Source organism: Harmonia axyridis, chromosome 6 (assembly GCF_914767665.1).
Source record: "Harmonia axyridis chromosome 6, icHarAxyr1.1, whole genome shotgun sequence".
Taxonomy (NCBI): Eukaryota; Metazoa; Arthropoda; class Insecta; order Coleoptera; family Coccinellidae; genus Harmonia; species Harmonia axyridis.
In genome coordinates this window covers 532264-549990 of record NC_059506.1, presented here as the reverse complement: position 1 = coordinate 549990, position 17727 = coordinate 532264, and the positions used below count along the sequence as shown (strand labels likewise).

The 17727-nt window shown below is 32.5% G+C and overlaps 1 long non-coding RNA gene across 1 annotated transcript in view; it reads right to left on the bottom strand.

Annotated features, from left to right (window-relative positions):
- Positions 1-17727, bottom strand: part of LOC123681969 — a 30177-nt gene that overhangs the window by 1818 nt on the left and 10632 nt on the right. Inside the window, exon 4 of the long non-coding RNA XR_006747739.1 lies at positions 11568-17118. This is a non-coding gene — a long non-coding RNA (uncharacterized LOC123681969). The remainder of the gene's footprint in view (positions 1-11567; positions 17119-17727) is intronic.

Genomic DNA, 17727 nt, shown 5'->3' with positions numbered 1-17727 from the left:
AACCGTTGGTTCCAGATCGAAAGTTAGATTATTTTTGAGTTCCTCCCAACGAGACCTTTCATTTGAGTACCATATCAGACTTTTAAATTTTTTTTGAAATCCTAAAAAAAACTGTCATAACTCGAGAACCGTTAATCCCAGATCGAAAGTTAGACCATTTTTGAGTTCCTCTCAACGAGACCTTTCATTTGAGTACCATATCAGACTTTTCAATTTTTTTTTAGAAATTCTCAAAAACTGCTATAACTCGAGAACGGTTGGTCCCAGATCGAAAGTTAGACCATTTTTGAGTTCCTCCCAACGAGACCTTCCATTTGAGTACCATATCAGACTTTTTAATTTTTTTTTAGAAATTCTTAAAAACTGCTATAACTCGAAAACCGTTGGTCCCAGATTGAAAGTTAGACCATTTTTGAGTTCTTCCCAACGAGACCTAACCCAACCTAGACCTAGACCTATAATAACATGGACTGGCCCTCACGTGGCTTCTACTCAGCGTGACCAGGTTGAAATATAGTGAATCTACTAAACTTGCCGCAGAAATCTACTAAAAATCTACATATTTTTTAACAAAATTTCACAGATGGCGGTGCATTAGATTTTAACATTATTCAGAATACACTTTATTCTTATGTCTCTTATGGTTAAATTTTACTTCATGAATAGGATATACAGTACAGATGTGTTCAGATTCGAAAATAAAACAAGATTTTATTTCAAAATTTGAACGACAAAAAAAAAGGAAAAAAAAACCGAACAAAAACAAATAGGATCAAAATAGCAAATATAAACAAACAAATTTATATATTTTAATAAACAAAAGGATATAAATAGGAATAAAAACTAAAATCTTTCGGATAAAAATAACATTCAATAAAGAAATGAAATACTACAGTTGAACATAAAAAAAATAATTGAAAAATCAGTATCAATCTGCAGTCAAATCATTGTCTTTAACATCCATACATAAATTTTCACTATCCATCGAATCGAGCATTTTTTTTGTAGATTGAAAACGACAACAATCACCTATCTCTTCAAGTCCTTCTTTAGCATGTTATAATAATGCTATATTTTTATTCAGAAATCTGTTTCTATTTTTTGTTTTGATGCGGTTAATAGCCGAAAATATTCTCTTGTATTTGGCATTCGAAATCTGAAATATGCAGCCCCCAAATTTGTCGATGAAATTCCAGTTAGAAATATTTTTTTCCACTGAATAGAATACCAAATGTGAGATAATGGTATATTTTCAACGGAAGTTTACACACCATCTGTTTTCAATGAGGCACCCTTCGGATATTCCATCATTCTTCGTATTTATTCTCAGCCGACAGAAGTTTTATGATTTTATTATGTTTAAGTAGGTACGTTCTTCTAGAAACATGTAGAACGTAGAACCTCAATGAGAATGAACAATGAATTGATTCATAGAAACAGTCTAGACATCCGAATTTCCATATTCTCAATCGTCTCGGTTATATTTTTTAAAACTACCAAAATCTACTAAAATCTACCAAAGGATTTCTTCCTACTAAAAACTCCATGAAAATGCGAAAAATCTACTAAAAACGTAGATTTCTACTAAATCTGGTCACACTGCTTCTACTCACTTCGCTCTGCGGACTATCGAAGGGAGAGAGGTGTTGTGAAGGAAGGAAGTAGAAAGGCAGAAAACGCGAATTTACTAAGGGAATAGTGCTTTTTTGATTTTTTTTTTTGGGGAAATATTGAGTTTTTCTTATGAGTTGATTATTGAAATAGCTAAATGGCAATGGGAATAAAGCGTAAAGGTATACTCAGAGTTTATTGTTTTCATGTAAATAATAGCTTCCTACTTTTATTAAAAATATTGATTAAAAGTAGGTAGCGAATTACAAAAAAAATGATTTCACCTTTTTCTCGATAACGAGCGCAGATGCGTGAAAATTAAAAAAAAAAATTATGAACCGAATATAGAATTCTTTCATATGTTAGAATCCATCAGCGGCGTACTACAAAAATGTTTATGGGGCGAAACAGCTGTAAAAATATCTCCCTGTAGCTTTTTACAATTACTCGTGACACACACAGTGAATGGTAACGTAAAACGTAACTTTCAATTCGAAATTGAAATTATTATCTCTAAAATTGAAAAAGCTATGAATTAAACACTAAAATAAATCTTGAAACTTAAACGCTCTTTAGTTCGGTTATAGAAAAAAAGTCTTATTTTAACCTGAAAAATACGAATATGAAATCTTGATATCGAATTTTGAGCAACCTGTCTATAAATTTATAGCGCGTTCTTTTTTTTTTGTTATTCGACTGATTCTTATTTATTTGTATGGAATTATTATGAATTTCGTCATGTATTATCATATATGTGATCCGCTGATAACACCTTTCTCTTTGAAATAAATGACTCAATCCCTATTGAATGTAATTTTAGTATCCCCTCATTAACTAAATGTTGTTTATCTTTAATATATGTTCGAGGAATCGAATTTCCGAAAATTCAACAAATTGTAGTCATTAGGATAATTAGTTTTTAATTCACTTTAACAATGGGATTTGTCGGGAAATATACAATTTGTTTGATAATAAAAATTTTTAAAATGCTCTATCTGCAAAGGAAAGATATTTTATGCTCCTCAACATAGCTGTCAAAATCAAATAATTTAATTTTAAAATTGAACCATGGCTCAGAAAATAACAATAACGGGTATTTCAATATGATTTTGTGCAATCCAGAATCTGAATGACAACTTTTCAAATAGATGGATAAATAGGAAATAGTGGACCTGTGTCATGGCCACCAAGGTTACGGGATCTAACTCTTCTCGATTACTTTTCATTGGGTTATTTGGAAGATGAGGTATATGCCAGTGAAATCATTTCGCGGAATCAGGTACGGCAGAGGATGGAAAAAGCTTGCGCAGATCTAGGAGTACATCGCGATATGATTAGAATGCCAATAAATAATATCTTGATGAGAGCTAGGAAATATCAGGAAAGTATTTCTCTTCCAGAATTTCATTTGATACTTCTCATCCAATACTGTGTTATGAAATGAAAAGAGTAGCTATAAATTTTCTCAAAAAATAATTTTTAAGACATATTTCTGCTATAAAGCAAATACACTCACCGTTTACATTTTTCAAGATGGGTTACGCCATTTTTAAATTTAATATCTAGTTTCGAGAGAATTCACAGTTTCATCAAGTATGCCTCAAATTGATATTGTGTACAGCCTGTTGCAACAACCAGTAGGTGCTGGGGGTTTTACAATGAAAGAGTGTTGAACAGAAAGCTATAAAATCCGAAAAATTATTATATTACATCGAATATTATCACAAAAGGAATTAAAAACAGGACGGTATGCATTATGTATGTTATGAATTTTTCATGCCAATAACGAATTTCCCTAAAAGGTGTAAAAAATATAGACTTCGAAATCTAAAGGAAAAAACTTAATAATCTGAATACTGCCTTCAAATTATAAAAGTTCAATGAGTCTTCTTGATAAAGGATATTTGATATAAATCAAATAATTTGACAACTTTGTGTCTAATCCTTCACAATAATATATCTGTATGATATATTTAGTTTATTTTTGTCTTGGAATGTCTTTATGTTAATTTAGTTGTTCAATTTATTAACCGTTTGCTCAATTTGTACAGTTTTAGTCATTTTGCATTTTCTTTTGGTTGATTATTAAATTTGTCATTTTTAGAATATATTCCAAGACCAAAATAAACTAAATATATCATACTGCCTTCAAATATTGAAATTACATTAATCGTTTTCGAAACTACCCCCAAAATTTCAATTTACTATTTCTCTGCGGTTGCGAATTATCATAATTACGCCAGACGGATAGAATCGAATTTTAGGCCGTATTTATTATCAGTGTGACTAGCCTTAAGGTTTAAAGCCAATTCTTGCTCAAAATAAGTAATTGGTAGTAGTAAGTTTTTCTTTGAAAATTGGTGCTTAGTGCTCGAAGCATATTTATCAGTGCCCGTCAAAGCTCTGGTAACAGGTAATTATTCTTAAAGACGTTAACATCATAAATCATTGAAACCAACATCAGAGTCCCATAGATACATCCAAAATCAAATACTTAATGGGCTTGAGTAATAATGTAATAATAATTGGCGATTACAATAGTGGAAGACCTTCCTGGAATTCTTCTTCCTCAAATCGAAAAACTGTACCTAGAAAATACAAACTTCCTATTCAACTTTCCAACAAATTCTTCTACTAATTATTCAGCTAATAAAAGTCTACGATATACTATTTTTTTTTTTCAATTTAATACTTAAATTTTCTTTTTTTTTTATCATGAGAGGGATATGTCCCCAAAAACCCCCACTCCTACGACGGTATTACCTGAAGTGAATAATACAGACAGCATATCGATGATTGAACATCAAATAATTTTCTTAACAGATTGAAACCTATTCAAGGAATCATCAACAGATCGGTAATTCAACTTTAAATAGGGTATTGGATTCAGTAAATTACATAGACAAATGCATCAATAGTTTGACAAAAACAATTAAATTCGGCCTATATAGACATTCTAAACATCTTATTCTACCGAATGAAGACCAAATTAACATTTCACCTTATGTGAAAAAACTAATTGAATAAAAAAACTGGCTTAGGAAAAATCTTCATTGACGTAACTAGAGTTAACTCATGAGTAAGGTTTATCCACCCCAAAGCAAAATCTTCCAATTTTTAATATATAATTTTTTTTTCAAATTATTACTTAATTTTTTTTTTATTTGCAAAATGAATGACGCAGTGTTATGTCACCAATAACCCCCCTCGTAAAGCCAATGGCGTACATACGGCATCGATGATTAAAGATCGAATAATTTTCTCAACAGATGGAAACCAATTCAAATTGTCAAACATGTACTATGAATCAAGAGGCACTTTTCAATGTATCACCTTTTTTTATCAATATTATTATTTATATTAATATCCATACTGTTTTCAAATGTGCGTTAAAATATAATTTTTCATATGAAGTTAGCCCCAAGAATTCAATTTGTTTTTCATTTTTATTGATTTGCCATTTAGTTTTACGTCATTTACAAGTTTGAGTTTATTTTTATGGGTGAAATAAATAAGTTTGATTTTTATGGCATTGACTTTTATCTTTTATTATTTGTTGGAGTATATTTTTTATCGATGAGTATAAATGTTGTTGAATATATTTATTAGTTACCTAAATTAGGATTCTGACATATTCGCTGTAACATCTGCAAATATTTTCAATTTTGTTTGAAAAGTCCCAGTTCAAAATTTTTCGATTGATATTCTGTAACAAATTGAATTTGTCCTTTCTTTATCAACGTAATTATAAATCAGATTATTTCTCCGCTGGGAAGACCGCCTAAACGGTGGAAGGACTCGTGGACGTCAATCTCCAAAGAGGCATAAATAATTGGGAAATACAAGCCACCGGCTTGAAATATGTAGAAGAAGAAGAAGAAATTTGAATCTAACTGCACATGCGCAGTACAATTTTTGAAACAAAACAATCCTATTATCTCTTTTAATGAGAAATAAATGGATATATATTGTCCGTACAAGTTAGAACTTCAGTGTTGTTTGCAATCTTGCTGTGACTAGTGTTCTTATTTATTTATTTGTAAGTTCTTCTTTGTGCTTGAGACAATGTCGTTTAATAATCAGAGTTCCGACATGCTCATGCTCCCAATACGAGTTGGTAAGTACCTATTCCTATATCGTTATAAATCTGTTATTTCAATTTATCTTGAACATATATATTACTTTGATTTGGAATTGCGTGAATGAATTATTGAATTGGTTTTAGCTGATATTTTATATGAAATATAATAAATTTAGCAGAAGGCGATGAATATCTAGAAAACAGGGTATTTCAAAATTCGGCATCAAGATTTCAGGATATATTCTTCTTTTTCAGGTCAAAATAAGACCTTTCTTTTCATAAACATGTGTCCGCAAACGCCTCAGTACCGATGTACCTAAAAAGCGTTAATGTTCCAAGATTTTTTAGTTTTTCTTCAAATCTTTTTCACTTTTTGAGATAATAGGATCGAATTTGAAATTAAGGGTACTTTTTAGGATTGAGGTCATCCAGTATGTCTTCTTCACCTCATACATTTTTTTGTAGTACGCCGTTGGAGGATTCTAACATATACATATATTCATGTAAACATACAGGGTGTTCTGATTTGTTTCCGACAAACTGAAATGGGTGATAGATCACATCATTTCAAGCAAAAAAGTTCCTATGAACATGGGTCCGGAAATGCTTCGTTTCCGAGATACAGGATGTTAAAGTTGAAAAAATAATTCGCGTTTTCTTTAATATGTTTTGACTGCTTCGAAATCCTTTCATGAAATTATTCCTATTCAAATATTAAATTTAAATTCATTTTGAAAATTTCTAAGGCGAAATGCATGCGGATTTTCTATTGCCCACTAATAAGTAGAAGTGGTATGCTATGTAATTGTTGTTTTTAAGTGTTCTGAATATTCTGTTTCCTGAAATATTGCGTTGTTGGGATGCTTTACGAATACTGAGTTTTTATTTTCTTCGAAGGTCTGTAAAATCCTTTTTCTCTGTAGATGATTTCTTCTTTGTATGCTTCGTTCGGGCCTTTGGTAACCAACACCATTTTCCTGTATTTGTTGATAAGCTATTAATTTAGTTAACTATAATTATGACATCTGAACCTAACACACTTTAAATCTGTCATTGTGTATAGCCATTTTAAATCTATTGCCGCAACAATTGTTGAATGTAAAACAATCAATCATTCGAAGATGTCATTTGTGCATTCAACAGAACGGTGGACATTTCGAACACCTTCTTTAAAAATTATTATGTTATTTTGTTTTGTTCTAAATTGTTACTTCTAATAAATATTTAATTTAAAATTATTACAAATTTGTTTCTTCATGTTTTAGAGATTACAAAAATATGGATTTGGCTTTAAATGCGTTTTTCTCTGAAACGGTTGCCCCTAGCAACTTAAATGAGTTATACCTTTTTTAACTAGAAAAGTCAGGGGAATCGTTTTTTTTTAGTCCAGAATGACGTACAGGGTAGCACAGAAAAGTTGCTACGGTTTAAAGGGGACGAAATGATTGCCAGTGGCGCCCTCTAGAAAATACAACCAAATCGACCACAAATTTGAATTTCTCACCTCAAAAAACCCTATGTGCCAACTTTCATGCAATTATTTGGAATCAGTCGAAAGATATTTAAAAAAACGCGAATTATTTTTTCAACTTTAACACCCTGTATCTCGGAAAAGAATCATTTCCGGACCCATGTTCATAGGAACTTTTTTGCTTAAAATGATGTGATCTATCACCCGTTTCAGTTTGTCGGAAACAAATCAGAACACCCTGTATATAATGTGCTGACTTGTCTTATACATTGTCTGTAATGTCTTTTAGACCAATACATATTATTATTATCATGTAATGGATTCTATATGTTGTTCAAAAATTATTTGTCTCTTGTTATTTCTGAGTTGAATAATTTTTTGGAATTCGCTACATTTTATTGGAATTTTAAACAAAAGGTTGAAAATAAAACACTAAAAAACTTTGAAATCTTATTGCTCGGTAGTTCAGTAACGAATCATTCGCGGACACTTGTTCATGGAAAAATGTCTTATTTTGACCTGAAAATACGTCTTCGAATTCTTGATTTATTCGGAAACAACCTGTATAATGATTTTTAAATTAATTATTATCATATAAATTACTAATTATGGGTTTACAATCGACAGCATTTTGCTGTGCCTTTCTTCAAATTCGATTTTTGATAGCAATTATATCCTCAACTTGCGTTGATAGGTATGTATATCACACACAGAGTCAAAAATGGGAAAAGGTTTATTTGAAGGGATTATATTTGTTTCACTTGAAATTTTATGTGATGAATTGATCTTGGCATGAAATTATAAGCCATTTTCGATTTCGAGGGAAGTTTTAATATTGTGTCCACCAGTTTATTATGTTTCCTGATTTTGGACAAATACCGTTAAATTTTTTGAGAGATATTTGAAAAAATAGTATAATAATCTTACTTCATTAGAATATCCTCTTGATTCGAAACGAAATTGTTATTTCAGATGCAGAAAATAAAAGGAAGAAAGAATATTTAATGAAAATACTCAATCTCGCGACTTCAAAGCTGATGGATGACGAAAGTAATGTGGAGAGCGGCTCAATGAGCTACAAAATACATTACAAAATCTACATGGAGGCCATGGAGCAATTAGTAGGCAAAGAAGTAGTTGAAAGAAAAATAAAAGAAAAGGAAGAAGAAAAAAAGAGAGAGAAAGAAGAGAAGAAAATTGAAGAGAAAACCATAGCCGAAAAGTTAGCAATTTTTAAAGCTTTGAACAGAGCATCTTACTATAAGGAACTCTTGAATCAAGTAATTTGCGGACAAGAAAATAAGAAAGTTGCAAATTTGTTGATTACGAACCTCTGTAGCCGGAACAAACAAAAAAATGAACATAGACATTTGAAATTCATTCCTACTGTACCAAAAAGAGCTTTGTAAACTGATGGTTGTTAAAATATGAACATATGTATAAATCAAAAAATGTTTAATCAGAAAACAAACCAAAAAAATATTGAAAACAATTTCTCATTCTGGAGATTTAGCATTTATTTGCAATGCTATAAGTTATTTATCAGAAAAAATTGTAGGGTTCTAATTTTAATTATTATCTGAGATGATCTGAAAATATGTATATGTATATAGTTCTGTATAGAAATAAAAGAATATAAAAAAATTAAGTTTCTTTAATTCGAAATAGACTCAACCGGTGAGATTGCGGACTTCCAGCCATGAAAAATACATTATGTTCTCTTACCTTTGAATCATTCAATTTTCATATTGTGAAATTAAATTGGACGTGATGAGTGAAATTGTTATCTTATCTATGAAAAAAGAGATACAAAATTACAATATAATTTTCATCCCTATTGCTGAAGGTAATGAATACCTTGTTTGTAATTTTTCTTAAAATTATTATTCCATAAGAAAATCATTAACATCATTAACTACTGGAGCGAAAATTGATGACTTTTATTAATAATGACTCAATGAACTGAATGAAATTGGGATAATTTTCAACAGGTCTTTTTGAGAGGGTATACCATCCCCACAGGAAAATTGTTCTTGAGAAATAATTCTGTCATATAGACAACTTCTCATTTCAGGAAATAGGAATGTAATAATCAAAAAATTGCAGCGGTATCTAATTTCATTATTTTGATTATGTATGATTTTTGAATGTTTCGTCTAGCAATAGAACTCTATACAGGGTGTTCCTAAATTGAACGTACAAACGAAAACGGGAGATTCCTTAAGTGAGTTTAAGAAAAAAAGTCCCATAAACATGGGGTCGCAAACGTTTCGTTTTCGAGATACAGAGTGTTGAAGTTTGAATTTTGTTTCAAGTTTTTTTCTCATAGTATCTACACTTCACAAGATATTCAACTGAAATTTGGCATAGATATTACATTTGAGAGTTCTCACCACGTGACATGGCAATTTCGATAGAAGATCTACAGGGTGATATTTTCTCTGGAACACTGCCACCTGTTCTTCTGCAGAACTTTTTTTTGGTAAGCAACTGTTAATTTGAAAAATGTAAAAAGAAGCTTTGTCCTCATACTAAACTTTTCGGTCTCTTGTAGTTTTGTCGTATCTACCAACGATTTCGAGAAGAAAAATTTTGAACGATTCTCTCGAAATCCTCGTGAAAATCCAAATTATGATGGGAAGGCCACTTTGTAAGCTGTGGTGAATGAATTCAGTGTCAGTTTTTATGGAAATTTTCCTGATCTGTAGCGATGATTCATAAAGATTCGATAAACTCGTATAATCAACACAAAAAATGTATTACAACAAGAACAAGAAACACTCTGTATCTCGAAAACGAAACGTTTGCGACCCCATGTTTATGGGACTTTTTTTTCTTAAACTCACTTAAGGAATCTCCCCTTTTCGTTTGTACGTTCAATTTAGGAACACCCTGTATATTAGGCCATCTAGTCAGAATAATGATATCTTTCACAACTGCGTGGTCGACTCTAATTTATGTGAATTTTAATTTGTGTGTTGAAGATAAATTTTTTCGAAAGCGTGTCTAGCACAATCATGTTCAAGGATTTGACATTTACAGGGTGTAATAATAATATGAATGGCATACTTTTTGAAACTAGATATTGGGCCGTTACACCTACATACATGCTACCTATTTATACCTAGTAATGTCGACATCCTAGGAGATGGCGCAGCTGGGCCCCAATCGAGCCAATGCCATTGGATCGGACAGGAATTCCATACAATTACTTTGGGATATTTAAATATTTTTTTCTTTCATTGAAAGTTGCAAGAAATATTTTTTGGTTCATTATTGTATCACGCACAGATAGATTAGCTATCTCTGTGATTAAGTTTATTTGTAACAGAGAGTTCTCAAATAAACATTATTATTGTTGCATTTTCCCTATATTTGAACCAATAAAATGATGTTATAAATTGTCTTACCAATATAAACTGCTCTCTTGCTTCCACACAGCACCGCACTGTATAAGGAAGTAAAGGAACAGGGTAAAGGATTGAAATGGAACAAAATGGGACTTATACAATGCAAACTGACCTTCTAATGAACTGTAATCCTAATATATTTAAAATGTCCGTGAATATAATCAAAACCGTTTTGATTAACACCGAAAACTTTATACTAACAACCTTTAACTATTCTTTCCGACCGCCGATGAACCGATACATCTTATTTCTTCATTTGACAATACATACGTCTCGATTTCCCAGAATCTGCGACGTTGCCAAAACTAAACATCATAATAACTTAAAAAGGGCTAAAACAATTATTATTATTCATAAAACTAAAGAATATCCTTGTGAGTATAAGGTAGAAGTATATGCTTGCTTAGATAATATTTTTGTTAATTTTAGTGCTGATTCAGAAGTGCTCAGTACTGTAGTTTCAGATCATTTCGGACAAAAAATAAGTTTTACTGTCATGAGTAAAGAAAATAATAACAATAGGTTAGTCTATCGTAGATTTTATTATGAAGAGGATATAAAATGAATTTCCGTGATGGTCTGAAACAGGAGGGCTGGCAAGCAGTATTTTCGACTGAAGAATCTAATATTGATTTACAGTGCGAGTCTTTTATGAAATCCTTTTTTTTTTAATATTTGAGGAGCATTTTCCATTGAAATTGGTTAAATTGGGTAAAAAGAATTCGAAAAATTATTATGACACAAAGGAGGTGAGGGAGTGTAAGTGTAAATTAGACATTTTGCTCACTTTAAAATCACATGATAGTTCTTATAAAGCTTTATACAATATTGAAAAACAAAATTATGATAAACTCCTCACACCAATTTCTATAATGTCCGGAGAAAGGGACTTGACAATAAAGTACGTCAGAGGAGAGCCAACAATTGTATCCCAGACTCCAGAAAACTGAGTGGTAGTGGTGCCATGCATGAATAGAGTTTCATTTATACTTACATTCAATCTCTCCATTCGAAATATCATGAACTTCTCTCATTTGTTAGAGTGCATGGTCCATCGCTCATTTTCATTACTGAATCTTGGTTGCATACTGATATTTCTGATTCTGTAGTCCTTATTCCGAATTACCAATTATATATATTATACGATGGATGGTGTACTCGGCGGTGACTTTGTATATTTACCTTTGTGCTTTTTGGTTTACTTTAGTTTATTAATGTACTTCTATTTAATTTAATTTTTTTTTCCATTTCTGAGCTTTTATAGGTTACCAACCTCAGCTCTTATTCCATGTAATAATAATAATATGAAAATTCAGTCATCGAACAATGAAAATAAAACAATGTGGTCGATTTGTAATGATATAAGAGGTACAGAAAGTAAAAATAAAAATATTTTTTTTAGTGAAGGTGCTGATAGTATAGCTGAAAAATATAATAAGTTCTTAGTTGATAAAATTCCCATTATGCTAAGTGATTTGGGTGATGAAGTCTTTTCTTGTAATTTACCAAATAACCCCAGATGAATTCATTTACATCCAACTAATCCTAATGAAATAGTCGAAATAATCAATAAAATAAAGAATAAATACTGTAGTGGCGTTGATGGTATACCTGTCAATATTATGAAATATTGTGCAGATGAGATAAAGGGTGTCATTTCATATATAGTCAACAATTCTCTTAAGTTTGGAATTCTTCCCAAGAACTTGAAATTAGCGTTGATAAAACCCATTTATAAAAAAGGAGATGATACTTGTTTTGAAAGTTACAGACCTATCTATCATCATCTATCAGAACTAACCTCTAGTGAGCCTCTGTTCATCATGTTCATTTGCAATATTTAATAGAATATTATATTAGGTCGTGTTGAAAGCAAATAAACTTTATTATTATTAATATCATAATACTGTCCAGTTTTTCCAAAATATTTGAGCATGTAATGTGTGAAAGATTGTTGATATTCATGAAGGAATGCAATCTGTTTAATGACTCTTAGCATGGCTACTTGGAGGGTCGATCTGTTCAGACTGCATTATATCAGTTTACAGAAAAGGTTATAAGACTTCCTGAGGAGGATAAACTTGAGTAAAGTTTGTTTGTTGATCTGGCGAGTGCTTATGACTATTTGTTCAGACCTTTTCTCTTAATAAAACTCGAAAAACTGGGTATTAGAGGTAGTGCAAAAGACTGGATAGCCTCATATATTTCCGATCGTTCGCAGAGAGTGTCTATTGTTAAAAATGGCAAAGATGTAAAATCAGATATAATTGAATCAAATTATGGAGTACCTCTATTCATAATGTTTTTAATAGATATATGTGATGTAATTGAAGAAATCCTAAAATTGTTAACTTCTTTTGTTGATGATACTAATTTGATGATTGGTGGCGATGATTTTGATGGTATCAAGGCAAAAACACTCTCAATATATAATAAATTAAAATCAAGGTTTACAAAGAACAAATTATTTATGAATGAAAGTAAAACATCGGCTGTGCTATTTAGTACAAGCAGATCGCAGAAAAGGAGGGAAAATGTTTTGGATTTAAATGGTTGTAATGTCAATTGAATTTTTGGGGGTATATTTGGATGGTTTCCTTAAATGGTCATATCGCATAGATTACCTATCAGGGAAGCTATGTCGTGTAGGATTTGGAATCAGAACATTATCAAAGTATTTGAGTCTAAATAATTCAAAAACAGTTTATTTTGCAAATTTTGAATGCCTTTTAAGATATGGCATTATATTTTGGGGATCAAGCTCAGAGGTCAATAAATTGTTTGTGTTACAAAAAAGGGTGACGAGGTATATTTATAAAATGACTTCAATTCAATCATGTAGGGGATTATTTAAGAGAAATAAACTGTTAACAATTTTTGGTATTTATGTATTAGAATGTTTGCTTTTTTTTTTTCAAGAACAAAGATATTTTTTCAGTTCACACAATTAAAAGTAATTGAGATCGCAGAACTTACATTATCCCATACATAGGTTATCTCTATCAGAAAAGCACCCATGTGTATTAAATTGTACAATAAATTACCTGATAGGATTAAACAGTTGAATGATTTTAAGAATTTGAGTGAAATTTGAAATATTAGGCAGTTCGGCAAAGTCACCTCCGTTGGCAAAGTCCCACCGCTCTACCGTACGTACCTCTTTTATGGAGTTTTCCTCAAAATGATTTGATTTGAAGTTATAGAGCATCCTTTATAGTATTAGTTGAGCACTTTTTAAATTTGAGTTCGCTTTCTGATAGCAAAAAACTGAAATCATCTCGGGGGCACAATCAATCACTGCTCGCGGTTCTCAAGAGGCGTCTTGCATTTATCCACGTATCCAGACTAAGCTCAACAACTAGCATTGAAGATCTGGAGAAATATGTTGGTGCGAGTATACCTGGTGTGTCATGTGAAAAATTGACCTCTAGGAGACCAGATATTTATTCCATTTTAAGCTCGTTGTACCATTGCAGTCATTGGATACGGCCATGAACCCATCTTTCTGGCCTGAAAGTGTAGCTGTGAAGCGTTTTTTTGTGAAACGCCGTCTGAATACCATTCTCACTTACGGCCAGCGGCACTATCATCAGACGTTAAACTTTTGTCTGAACTAGACTGGGGATGTGTCCATAGCACTGCCTCAAAAATTCTTCAATGATGAAAAACAATAAAAAAAAAATTTACGGTGCAGGGATTGCACACACCAGTGCCGGTCGGTGTTCCTGGTTGTAGTGCAAGCCAGACCCGATCAATATTCAGCGACTGTACAGCGTCTCCGGTATGCAACCAGGCCAGGACGCAAGTGCCAATGACAGGAAGGGGAGAAGAGTCAGAGAGCCGAGAAGGTGAGGTAAGAAAGGAAAGCTCAATTTTCGGATAATCAAGTAAAATAATGAGAAATTCACCAGAAAAAAAGGGGAAAGGTGACCACAAACGATGACCAGACGGAGATAAAGCGGAAAGAACAGAATTGCTTATTACGAGCTCTCCAATAGAAGAAACACCAGAAATTAAGCATGGAAGAGAGTCACAACTGTTGGGAGGAGAAACCATGGAAGTTGATATTTCCACTCCAGAAATTCCGGAAACCCTACAGGGGACAGTTTTTCGACTAGTTGTGCACAAACCCATGCAAAAGAAAGATAATGAAGAATGCTTCATTCTATATAACAATGAACAGCGATACGCTTAAATAATTGAAGTGATAGTAGCGGCAGGAGAACTGATGGGAAAAATTCTCCTAAATGGGAAAACAATCACAGACGGGACGAAGACAGAAATAGACAGAATGAGGGAAACAATAAATGACGAAATATAAAAAACACACAAGGAAGGTTTCGAAATAGGTATACAAGTGGATAGCAAACAAATTGAGGAAGAACGAGCGATAAAAGAAATAAGAACTCAGATGAAATATATTTCGGAGCCGGATAACCTCAAAAAATTGTGGAGGAGTTATGGCCAGCATCGTTGTATAAGGTGGAAATAAATGGAGGTAGTATAGAAAGCCTAGAAGTAGAGGGGAGCGTAGCGGTAATGGCAAGTCCAAAGGCAATGAGAGAAATCAAATACCTCAGACCGTTCGTGGGAACATCAAAAAAGATGTTCAAATTTATCAGAGATGGAAGATTAAAATCGGGACAAATACTATCACACCGAACAGAAGGACATATGGTATTGGACAGGGAACACATGCAGGACGAAAATACTGTATATTTTGCAAGAATGCATTTAACAGCTTCCACTGGGCAACGGTAGTGGAGAGAATGAGGGAGGCACAGGTACCCGGATTCCTTATAGACATCATGAAACAATATTTCAGGGAGAGAAAGATAAGAACTGAGGAATGACAGAAGTACAGGCTGACGAGTGCAGCCCCGCAGGGATCAAAGCATGGACCAATCATATGGAACATTTATTTTGACCCTTTTCTTGACGAAAAGTAGAAGATTATCAACTTTTCATCAATAGATCAAAAAGAACCTCATTTCATGAATTTCGCGTACAAATTTCTTACTAGGAGATTCAATGTCTCTTTATATACCCAAGAAAAATGTTATTGCATGGCAGCTTTATTGAGCTTCGTGAAATTCATGGACTAGTAATAGTAACTATGAACAACGTGCCAAGCTCTTATTATGTGCAGAACCAAAAATGGCATTAATGGTAATGGGTGAGAGCGGAGAAGAGATATAGACAAGGGCACGGGGGATGATAGCGAGGATAGACGAAGAGGTGCGAAGACTGAAGGTTACCCTCTGCACCAGGAAAACGGAGAGTCATGTCAAAGGTCCGAAAAAAAATAACCTTAAAATTCAGGTGGGAAGTACGGATATAGATAGAGGATGTTATAAAGCAAAAAGAGCTTACTGATGATGACAGTCGACATTGAAAATGCATTTAACAGCTTCCACTGGGCAACGGCAGTGGAGAGAATGAGGGAAGCGCAGGTACCCGGATTCCTTATAGACATCATGAAACAATATTTCAGGGAGAGAAAGCTAAGAACAGAATTACAGGCTGACGAGAGCAGTCCCGCAGGGATCAAAGCAGGGACCTATCATATGGAACATTTATTTTGACCCTGTTCTGAGGATAAGAAAGACGGAGTGACTATGGTAATTACAATACGGCTCATTTTCACGCTTCAATGATAGCACTCTTAACATTTTTTATTTTTTTTTGTACTTGTATTTTACCATTTATGCATTTATAGATATTTTATTTTTGTAGGCCAGTATCTCGTGAAGAAATTGCTATTCAAGTACCAATTTTCTTGACGAAAAGTAGAAGATTATTAATTTTTTATTAATAGATCAAAAAGAACCTAATTTCATGAATTTCGCGTTCAAATTTCTGACTAGGAGATTCCCTGTCTCCTTGTATCATCAAGACAAATGTTATTGCATGGCAGCTTTATTGAGCATCGTGAAATTCATGGACTAGTAATAGTAACTATGAACTACGTGCCAAGCTCTTATTATGTGCAGAACCAAAAATGGCATTAATGGTAATGGGTAAGAGCGGAGAAGAGATATAGACAAGGGCAGAGGGGATGATAGCGAGGATAGACGAAGAGGTGCGAAGGCTGAAGGTTCCCCTGTGCACCAGGAAAACGGAGGCAGCCATGCCAAAGGCCCGAAAAAAAAAGAATAACCTTAAAATTCAGGTGGGAGGTACCCGGATTCCTTATAGACATCATGAAGCAATATCTCAGGGAGAGAAAGATAAAAACCAAGGAATGACAGAAGTACAGGCTGACGAGTGCAGTCCCGCAGGGATCAAAGCAGGGACCAATCATATGGAACATTTATTTTGACCCTGTTCTGAGGATAAGATAGAAGGAGTGACTCTGGTCGCATATGCGGACGACTTGTTATGGTAATTACATTACGGCTCATTTTCACGCTTTCATGAAAGTACTCCCAACAATTTTTTTATTTTTTTTTACTTGTATTTTTCTATTTATGCATTCATAGATATTTCATTTCTGTAGGCCAGTATCTCATGAAGAAATTGATATTCAAGTACCAATTACATATCTGAAAAAAAAATTCACATCAGTACAGGATTTTCAAGTCTTTCAACATAAAAGTAGGTAGTTAACGATTTTTGGAAAACTGGTTGTTAATATAATTCAATAAAAATTATGTCAACATGATTCGACTTGAATTCACATTTTTGAAAACAATTTGATATTTCCCTATTAAAAATACAATAAACTACACGGCTTATTACGTCCAAATGTACTAAGAATAATTAGAAGATTCAAAAGTAAGATATTTATAATAGTTTGACTTAAAAAACATTTTGAATACTTAGAAGACATCAAACTGATGTTATTCATCTAATAATAACAGTCATTCAGGGAATTATTAAACCATCTATTAGTTACAAAAACGGATAGTTTTAAAGTTTAAGAAAAAATTTCAAGAATTATTTAACTATCTATTTAGTAAGTAATAGTATAATGCTTAAATTGAGTTCTTAAGTACTTTTATAACTGATCAAAAATAAGAAACATATTTTTTATGACATTATTTAGGTTAAATATTGAAAAGTTCAACTAAGAAACGAAATATAATGATAATTCGCGAATATTTTTCTCATGAAACCTCAAAATCTTTTGCTGACAGAATTAATTCTCTCAA